The following is a 7,961-nucleotide window of genomic DNA, read 5'->3' as shown; positions in this document are numbered from 1 at the left end:
AAGTAAGAAAGAAGAAGACGACGACAGAAAGAAGAAAGAAGAATAAGAAGAAGAAAGAAGAAGAAGAAGAAGATAGAAAGAAAGAAGAAGAAAGAAGAAGAAGAAAGAAGAAGAAGAAGAAGAAGAAAAGAAGAAGAAGAAGAAGAAGAAGAAAGAAGAAGAAAGAAGAAGAAAGAAGAAGAAAGAAGAAGAAAGAAGAAGAAAGAAGAAGAAAGAAGAAGAAAGAAGAAGAAAGAAAAGAAGAAGAAGAAAGAAGAAGAAGAAGAAGAAAGAAGAAGAAAGAAGAAGAAAGAAGAAGAAAGAAGAAGAAAGAAGAAGAAAGAAGAAGAAGAAAGAAGAAGAAAGAAGAAGAAAGAAGAAGAAAGAAGAAGAAAGAAGAAGAAAGAAGAAGAAAGAAGAAGAAAGAAGAAGAGAAGAAGAAGGAGAAGAAAGAAGAAGAAAGAAGAAGAAGAAAGAAGAAGAAAGAAGAAGAAAGAAGAAGAAAGAAGAAGAAAGAAAGAAGAAGAAAGAAGAAGAAAGAAGAAGAAAGAAGAAGAAAGAAGAAGAAAGAAGAAGAAAGAAAGAAAGAAGAAGGAAAGAAAGAAGAAGAAAGAAAGAAAGAAAGAAGAAAGAAGAAGAAGAAAGAAGAAGAAGAGAAGAAGAAGAAGAAGAAGAAGAAGAAGAAGAAGAAGAAGACGACAGAAAGAAGAAGAAGAAGAAGAAGAAGAAGAAGAAGAAGACGACAGAAAGAAGAAGAAGAAGAAGAAGAAGAAGACGACAGAAGAAGAAGAAGAAGAAGAAGAAGAAGAAGAAGAAGAAGAAGAAGAAGAAGAAGAAGAAGAAGAAGACGACGACAGAAAGAAGAAGAAGAAGAAGAAGAAGAAGAAGAAGAAGAAGAAGAAGAAGAAGAAGAAGACGACGACGACGACGGAAGAAAGAAGACGACGACAGAAAGAAGAAGAAGAAGAAGAAGAAGAAGAAGAAGAAGAAGAAGAAAGAAGAAGAAGAAGAAGACGACAGAAAGAAGAAAGAAGAAGAAGAAGAAGAAGAAGAAGAAGAAGAAGAAGAAGAAGAAGAAGAAGAAGAAGAAGAAGAAGAAGAAGAAGAAGAAGAAGAAGACGGAAGAAAGAAGAAGACGAAGAAAGGACGACGACGGAAGAAAGAAGAAGACGACGACGACGGAAGAAAGAAGAAGACGACGACGACGGAAGAAGGAAGAAGACGACTTGATTTAAAATACATTTTTATCAAAATGCTTTTGGAGTAAAATTAAATAAAATCTATCTATTTGATACAATAATTTAGGTTATTCAGCATGAAATGGAGCTTAGTTATGTAGTATGAGGCTGTATATTCTGCAATATTTACATTTTTGGTAAACTCGTTCAATGAATCCAAGTTCTGCAAGCAGAGATAACATGCACTGCATTGATACATTCATGGTAGCCATGGGATAAAAAACAAAGTTCAGGAATATCCCTTTATCCCGTTGTTTTGCAAACCTATGTACAATACAAACTATATGATTGAATAGGTTCTGATATAGCCATTTACTAACATTACAGCCTAAATAGGAAGCCTTAATTTTGTTTGCAAAGATTGTAACTACCAGCAAGAATAAGACCTTACATTTAAAAGAGCACCTGTAATTTCAGATCCATGAGATCCTCCTGTTAACGGGCATCCACTCACCTGCTGCTGCCATCTCCCACACGTTGTGTCACTGCTGCTTCACCAGCCGTCCCATTAAAGTGAATGGGACTGTCGGTGAGTCACTGTGGAGCAGAGGATAGTTGCTCTTTAAAAATTATGATTTTAAATAGAGTTGATTTAAATAATTACTAAAAGGCTTGATTTAAATCAAATCCACCCTGCACTGACTTCAGCTGAAATTGCACGATTTCAAACTGGCAATGCAGTCCGACTTCAGGGGCGATTTGACAGACATCCTTGAGGGTTCATGCACAGATGTCTATTCAAATTGCCCCGAAAGTCGCCAAAAGTAGTACAGAAATGACTTTTGTGAATTGGTGCGATGCCGCAAAGTTGGCATCACACTGATTCAGACAGTGCTATTGCTGGCAATAGCCACTGATTTGGCATCAGCGTGAAATGCATTAGGTACGGAGACTTCCCAGTGACAACATTTCTTGGATTTTGGAACGCAAACAGCGGCGTTTTATAGGCTTGTCATGAAAGACTAAGATGTGAGTAGATATTTTATTAAAACCCTTTTTTAGACAAGATCACACCATGTATGCTTCATTTATAAACCTAGGAGTACGTCTTACTATTGGGGACGTGTGGAAGAGGATAAAGCATCTGTGAAAGATATATATTTCACTAGTACAGCAGTCTTTACATGGATAGCTGCAGGCCGTCTTTAATATTAATTGTACCCTGGGCAAAATTTTTCTTGGGGGCTAGACTTAAAATCAGTTTACTGTATCAAATCAGGCAGCAATTGTGATGGGTTGCCAGGGGTTACAACATACTGGTTGCTAGAGGACATAATCTCTTCACTGCACATCATCTCTTCATTGCAGGGGAGCATATATATTACACATATGACTGCCACCTTTATTTACATATCAATGACACGGCCCGCAGCTATTTACTTAGTATTGCCACTGCTATTTACATATCAATGCCGGTTATTTACATGTAAACACGGTGTCTGCAGGTGAGTCATCTGGACACAATAGGCAGAGCTGGGCAGCATTAGTAGCAGCACTTCGCACTGAGATATTGGAACACAGCACAGGACTAAAACTTCAAGGGAATTTAAACTGGGATAGTTGGTAAGTATGAGGCAGCTGCTTTGGGCCCCACAACAATGATAGGGCCCAGGGCGGCTGCCCTTTTGCCCTGCCTTAAACACTTCAGCCCCGGACCATTTTGCTGGACAAAGACCAGTCGACTTTTTGCGATTCGGCACTGCGTCGCTTAACTGACAATTGCGCGGTCATGCGACATGGCTCCCAAACAAAATGTATGTATTTTTTTCCCCAGAAATAGAGCTCCCTTTCTTTTGGTGGTATTTGATCACCCCTGCGGTTTTTATTTTTTGTGCTATAGACAAAAATAGAGCGACAATTCAGTTTAGGCCGATACGTATTCTTCTACATTTTATTTTTATTTTATTTTTTTTTGTCAAAAAATATCGCAATAAGCGATTGATTGGTTTGCGCAAAAGTTATAGCGTTTACAAAATAGGGGATAGTTTTATGCCATTTTTATTATTATTATTTTTTTTTTTTACTAGTAATGGAGGCGATTAGCGATTTTTATTGTGACTGCGACATTATGGCGGACACATCGGACATTTTTGGGACCATTGTCATTTATACAGCAATCACTGCTATACAAATGCAGTGATCCCTGTGTAAATGACACTGGCAGTGAAGGGGTTACCAGTGGGTGGCAGTGTAGGGGTTAAGTGTTCCTAGGGGTGTGTTACTAACTGTTGGGGGCTGGGCTTTCTTTTAGTGAACACTGATCTCTGCTCCAATCACATGGAGCAGAGATCAGCATCACTTGTTGCTAGGCAGAACAGGGAGATTCTGTTTACAACGGCATCTCCCAGTTCAGCTGTCCTGTGAGACAATCGCGGGTATGCCCACGGCGATCGAGTCCGCGGGACCCGCGACCGGACTCATAGGGGTCCCGACCAGCACGCGAGCGCGCCGCCAGCGTGCTCGCGATGGCAGGGCGGCATTTAAGATTGGACGTACCTGTACGCCAATATGCCTGTCCGTGCCATTCTGCCGACGTACATCGGCATGCTCTGGTTGGGAAGTGGTTAAAGTTGGCCCTGGATAGCTGGTGAGCGAGGGCACGGAGGAAAGGGAGCACAGCACTTTCATCACCTTTGCCATATATTTCTAAACGGGTGCCACTTTAAAAGGAATCGCTGCAATATTGAAGAATCACAGCACTATATAAACTAACTCGTTGTGCTTTACAATATCTGCTACAATACATACATACATACATACATCTGGAGCACACAGACACCACAGGAACTTCCCATACTAATTCTTAAAAAAAAAAAAAAGAAGGAGTGCACACCTTTTTCTTGCAGCAGTCAAAACATAAATGTAAAAATCATTTGAACACACCACAACGCTCATTGTAGAAACATAAGGCCAGCAGCTCAGATAATAGCCTCTTCAAAATGACGGTAACAAACTTAACTTTGTGCATGAGCGTGGAGATTATAATATCCCTAAAATCGGTTCAAAGGGAAGTAGCTTTGAGGCTGGGTTCACACTTATGCAAATTTTATACGGGGTTTCCCTGCATCAAAATTCACATGACAGGTGAGTGTGACCGGCTCACAATGGCACTGGTTCAAACTGCTCCGAGGCGGCCGCGGAGCCCACAGCAGAAGGGTCCTCAGTTTCAGGTCCCAATTCAGGCAAAAATTCAGACCAGATTCTTCCTTGAAACAGCGAACAGGCACGCACCGGACCCCTTGCTGCGAGACGCTCCGCACATAGTGTGAACTAGAGGTCGACCGATATGGGTTCTTCTCTGGCCGATGCCTAGAAATCATGGGGGCCGATATATGATGCCGATTTTTTTTTATTTTAAATTTTACTTTTTTTTAAAATCCCCCTTCATCTCATAAAATCTAACAGACACCTTTCCCACTGGGGTGTTTTTCAGGAGCTTTTGGGCTAAAAATAGCGCCTGCAAAATGGCTACCCTGCAGTCTGTGTGAAAGAGTGCTTTCATACGAAGGCGATGCGCTGGCAGGATGTTAAAAAAAAAAAAAAAAAAAAAGTCCTGCAAGCTGCACCTTTGGAGTGGTGTTTACCGCTCCTCCACCACTCCTGCCCATTGATATAAATGGGCACCACTGCTGAAGCGCATGCAATGCGATTTGGCAGCAGTGCTTCACGGGCGCATTTAACCTCTTCCTCGGCCGCTAGCTGGGTTATATGTGCCCCACTAGCAGCCGAATAGCACCGCTAAAATGATGGTAAAGCTCCCCTAAAACTAGCAGCGTTTTACCATCAACACCTGCCCGCTCCAGTGTGAAAGCAGCCTTCATAAGTGACACATTTTTTTTACATTTAAACATTTATTAATCAAAACAAACCTCCAGTTTACTTGTATGCATCATTTAGATGGGGAAAAAAAAAAAAAACACACACACACACACACACACACACACACACACCCCAATTAAATAAAAACAGGTAGTCAAAACTTTTGGACGAAAAAATAAATAAATAAAAAAATGGGCTAACTTAGCTGTTTTAGTTTTTTGTTTTTTTTTGTAAGTGTATTTTTTCCCCAAAAAAATTGCATTTGAAAGACCTCTGCGCAAATGCCGTGTGACATAAAATATTGCAACAACCGCTCTTTTATTCCCTAGGATCTCTGCTAAAAAAAAAAATTATATATATATATATACTTTTTGGGGAGACTAAGTGATTTTCTGGCAGAAAATACAGGATTTTTACTTGAAAGCAACAAGTGTCAGAAAAGATTTAGTCTTTAAATGGTTAAACTGAGAACTCTACACACAGAGTTGAGTTCACGCATTCAAGTATAAACATTGCATCTCTTTGCTCTTTTCTTGGCCGACTGTCCAGAGGAGGAAAGTCGCTTCTATGAAGACTCAGGCAACTTGCATCGACTTCCATTACAGAAGTCATTTGCAAGTCGCGCTGTAGTTCTAAATCTGCCTTTTTATCATCAGTACAATCGGCCAATGCTGATTAATTAAAAAACGGCAAATATCTGCAGGTATATCGGTCGACCTCTAGTGTGAACCCAGCCTGAAATGGTACTTAGAGCCAGATGCTGGCCCAGGCCCATCTGCAAAAATGCCAGAATTTATCCCATGGTGAATTTTCTGGGATGAAAGCTCTTATAGCAAGCAAAGTATGCCTTCCATGGGTCAGGATTGACCTTACAGGAAGAACACTTCCTAGCTTTTTGCATTATGGGAATCAAAAATTTAGAGAAGCCTCTATATTTTACAACCAAGGCTTCAACAATCATGCCATTAAAGACATCAACCCTAAAGCAAGATGGTAAAAATAGGATTTTTTTCTACTCATCGACAGACAGCTCCTCTCTGTAACAAAATGGGTTGTCAGGCCTATCACTGGAGATACTAGGCAACGTTGTAACACAGTTCCGCCCTGGGGGGTGGTCCCTAGAATACAACCCCCACAGCCTGCCCTAGCAGACTCAGTACGTCAACAAGCAGTATAACGTAAAGAGAAAAATGAGTGGCGGGTGCTGTGTCGGTCGGTGAATTACAGAGAAAAGGATTTTACGGTGAGCACAAAATATCCTATTTTCTCTTATATTCACCGACCGACACAGCTCCTCTCTAACAAAATGGGACGCCCCCAAGCAGTGCCAAACGAGGGGTGGGAAAACAGCATAAAAACTTCATCCACCATGGCAAGTGGGAACTAGTGAAACTAAACCCACAAAAAAACAGCAGTGTACGGAAAAACACCACCATATAACCGTGTACCCTCAACAGGAGTGATCCCTAAGACCGCAACATTATGGAAGTAATGGAACAGTGCATAAACATAACAGTACCGTTGCGTTTTTATCGGAAAACCAGGAAAAATGAGCTTGCATATCCAATTGCAACTACACAGCCGCCTGCAAAACTTTGCGGCCAAAACAGGCATCAGCCGAAGCACTGACGTCTACCTTGTAGAACTTGGTAAATGTATGGACAGACGACCAGGTCGCCGCCTTACACACCTGAGCGACCGACGCTTGGTGTCGAAAGGCCCAAGACATTCCGATTGCTCTTGTAGAGTGGCCGTGAACGAAAAGGGGGGCACCTGCCCCTTCAAGGCATAGGCTTGTACTACAATCTGTCTGATCCACCTGGAAATAGTGGCCGACGAGACAGCCATAGCCTTCTTTGGACCAGCCACCGAAACAAACAGTGAGTCTGACTTCTGAAAGGGAGCCGTGGCAGACAAATACACCTTCAGAGCCCTAACCATGTCGAAAGCGTGAAAGGCCACCTCTTTGGGGTGCTTCGGCTTAGGACACAACAATGGTAATACAACGTCCTCATTGATATGAGAAGCCGAGACCACCTTCGGTAGAAAAGATGGTTGCGGGCGCAACACCACCTTATCCCTGTGGATAAGCAGATAAGGAGACTTGCAAGACAAGGCCGCCAAATCCAAAACCCTCCTGGCCAAGGTAATGGCCACTAAAAAGACCACTTTCTGGGAAAGAGTCAACAGGGGAATCTCCCTGATATTCTCAAACGGCGGTTTCTGAAGCGCCAACACTAGGTTCAAAACCCATGGGGGGTAACAGAGGGACTACATGTCATACCCCCTGAACGAAGGTACCCACTAAGGAGTGCGATGCCAGGGGTCATTGAAAAAGACAGCCAGGACTGAGATCTGCCCCTTGATGGTGCTCAATGCCAATCTCTGGTCTACTCCTCGCTGGAGAAACAGCAGGATCCTTGCTATGGAAAAGGAACACGGATGCCAACCAACCATTCTCACACATGGAGATGTAAGCCTTCCAGGTACGATGGTATATCTTCCTAGAAGAATATTTCCATGCCCTCAACATAGTTGGAATCACAGAGTCCGACAGACCCCGGTTCCTCAACACCTGGCTCTCAACAGCCATGTCGTTAAAGCAGGATGGGAAAAAAAAAAAAAATATTCGGACCTTGAGAGACAGAAGGTCCTCTCGCAACGGCAGTCGCCAGGGAGCGTCTGCCACCAGATGCACCAGATCAGCGTACCAGGGAGGCCAATTTGGGGCCACCAGTATCACTGGGATCCCCCTCAGCTTCCACTCTGCGAAGCAGACGTGGCAACAATTTCAGTGGAGGAAAGGCGTAGATCAGCCGATACTGATCCCACGGGGGCCACCAGCGCGTCTGATGCGTCTGCCCATGGATCTCTCGTCCTGGACACGAATCTTGGCACCTTCCGATTGAGACGGGAAGCCAATAG

General features: G+C 42.7%; 1 protein-coding gene across 1 annotated transcript in view; it reads right to left on the bottom strand.

The window, feature by feature from the left end:
* The window catches only part of CDC45 (cell division cycle 45), a 111,040-nt gene that overhangs the window by 72,681 nt on the left and 30,398 nt on the right, over positions 1-7,961 (bottom strand). The window lies entirely within an intron of this gene.

This window comes from Lithobates pipiens, unplaced genomic scaffold, assembly GCF_037356315.1.
Source record: "Lithobates pipiens isolate NorthernLeopardFrog02 unplaced genomic scaffold, aLitPip1_a1.2 Scaffold_3, whole genome shotgun sequence".
NCBI lineage: Eukaryota > Metazoa > Chordata > Amphibia > Anura > Ranidae > Lithobates > Lithobates pipiens.
The sequence above is the reverse complement of the archived record's forward strand: the minus strand, read 5'-3'. Positions and strand labels throughout refer to the sequence as shown.